Raw genomic sequence first — 2,932 nt, forward strand, 5'->3', positions numbered from 1 at the left:
TGTGCTCATTCAGGTACAGTGATAACTGCGGTATCCGCAAGGACAAAACTTGCATCCGGGCAAACTTTCAAATTAAAACATGCAGCTCTATCTAAATTGACAGGCTATGATTTAATCATTTTCAGATAAACATTTCATACTGTGCTTTCTTTGCACTTAATCCAAACTGCTCCAGGCTGTGGTTGTACAGGGCAGTTTCCAGGCGTTAAAGTGTGTTATTGTGTGAATGTGATCAGAATTGTCCTACAAAAGACTGGTTGCTCTTTTTAAAACGACCCTGAATAAATAATGGTTAAAATACAGAAAAAGAAACACTGGCTCTGAAACAACTGTAATGAAAAAGGCTTACTGGCAGTGAAGAACTGGTTTAGCATGGCAAAGGAGAGTGTCACAGTTCTGCCCTTTGTTTATATTTTACCCACCTGTAAAGTCAGTATTCACCCTCAAGCTGCTTTTATACAAAACCCCATCATAATGGTTTAAATTGACATGTCATCCAACATGACATACCAGTATGGAAGTAATAAATATGTTTACTCACACTGTACCAAAGGTAGATTTTTGTGAATTTGTACTATTTGGAGTATTTAAAAAACACTAACACTACATTTTCTTTTACTTTTTTTTTTCAAGTATTTTACTTCACTACAATTTAAATAAGCTCTGTAATTATGGAGCTAAATCTGGGGCCATATGTTTTATCAATTTGTAACAAAACAAAAATGTAAATGAAAAGCAAACAATTTGAAAATGAAATGAATTGTACTGGTCTTGAAATCTGAAAAATAATAAAAAATAACTAGAATATAAATAACTGAATACAATGCTATTTAATACAAGTTTGTTTTATATTTTAATACATATTAATTATATAAATGTATATATATATATATATATATATATATATATATATCTTTTTAACAAACTGGACTGGACAAAGAACTCATCCGCACTGTACAAAAGGCTTAGAGCCAGATGTAGTTTCTGAGGAGACTCAGGTCTTTCAACGATTATTTGCCTTTTATTTGTTGTCATTTTACTCTGGACTATAATTATTGACCCATTTTCATTTACCTATTTTTATCCATCTTACATATTCTGCATATATACAGAGTGTTGTTGTTGTTATTCTGTATTTCTATTGGTGTGGATCCTTTCTGGTTGTGGTTCCCTTTTTTTCCGTCTGTGTTGAGAACTTTAACTAGGCAAACCAATTCCCCCCGTTAATTTTGAATCTTGAATTGAATCTTAAATATATGTACAAATTAAGAGTGGACAAGATACAAACTTAGGACAACGTTTACATTTTTAATGCTGTTTTAGATCTTATATGACATCAATCACAGCTCAAGGTGAATCATTAATGGCTTGCAGTTTGGTGTGAGTGGAAAGAGGAGAGAGAAAAGAACAGCAGGCAAACAAAAGAACAACTACAAGAAGCTGCAAAAACACTGTGCAGGTTGGGGGGACAGTAACTATACAAATGGAGACACAGAACTCCAATGTCAGGAATACTGTAGAAAGTACAGAGAGGGAGACAGAAAGGGCAGAAGGCACAACTACAACAGAGAGAGGACACAAAGTTACAGACAAGCAATGGTGGCATATAAGTTGAGAGAGGAGAGGAGCTCAGTGTATCAGTGGAGGTCCCCCAACAGACTAAGTCTACAGCAGCATAACTAATAGATGGTTTAGAGTCACCTGAGCCAGGTCCAAGTATAAACTGGATAGTGTAGTGGTAATAATAGGGTTACCACTATTTCTCAGGTGAAAGAAGGCAGATGTTTTACTGTATGAGGTATTGGAAATAACCTGTTCTAAGATAACTCTGACAGTATTACCTGAGGCCAATTCTATCTCATCTAGTGTAACAATATAATTAGTATAATAAAATTATAATTACACACGTCTCGAGTTATTTAGGACCAAATAGACTAACTTCTGCCTTGTCTGAAAATTGCAATCCTAGATTGCACTACATCTCTGTTTGTTATTTGCTTGGATTGTTTTGAAATTCATTCGTTGGACTTTTCTTTCCCCCCATTTGTGAAGGGGATTGACACAAATGTGTTTGTTACTTTATATTTCTAATTTGTGAGTTTGTTTGTGTTCGGTTTGCATTTGTGCATTGATTTTTGTTACGGCACTTGTATTTTGGGTTAGCTTGTTGGTTTGTGTTTTTGTCTGCATTAGAGCTTTGATTTTTGTTTGGTATTTTGTATGTCTAGTTTACATGGTAGTTTGTATTTTTGCCTGCTTTACTGCAGTGTTTTCAGTTGTTACTTTGTATGTCTGGGTAATGGTTTTGTTTGTATTGGTACTTTGATTTTTGTTGTTACTTTGTATGTACAGTCAGTGTGTGTTAAGTTCTTTTGTGTCTGCATCACAACACTTGTTTCTGTTGGTACTTTGTATTCTTAGTCATGCTTTGTTAACGGGGTGGCTGTGGCTCAATAGGTAGAGCAGTTGTCTGCCAATCACAGGATAGGTGGTTTGATTCCCACACATGCCAAAGTGTCCTTAGACAAGATACAAGTTGCCCCCGGTGAGTCATAGCAGCTCTGCCATTGTGCTTGTGTGTGCGAATGGGTGAATAAGATGCAGTGTAAAGCGCTTTGAGTACCAGCCAGGTAGAAAAGCACTATATAAGTGCAGACCATTTGTTCATTACCGTTTTGGGTCTCTTTTTGTTGTCACTTTGTATTCACCTTGAGTTTGTGTTGTAGTGCATGTTTGATCCCCTCGTCTTGTTGGTTCTACGAGTCCCCTGTTTTTGGACCGGGTTGAAATTAAATCCTTTTGTTTGTCAACCTCTCACCTTGTTTGTTAGTTTGTAACATGAGGTTTGACTACAGTGACCTTGAAAGCCTGTGGCACGTAGTCCACGTAAGCACCAGGCCGGCGGAGGGAGGCCAGGAGGAGGGCCCGGAAA

Source organism: Anabas testudineus, chromosome 10, assembly GCF_900324465.2.
Source record: "Anabas testudineus chromosome 10, fAnaTes1.2, whole genome shotgun sequence".
Classification (NCBI taxonomy): domain Eukaryota; kingdom Metazoa; phylum Chordata; class Actinopteri; order Anabantiformes; family Anabantidae; genus Anabas; species Anabas testudineus.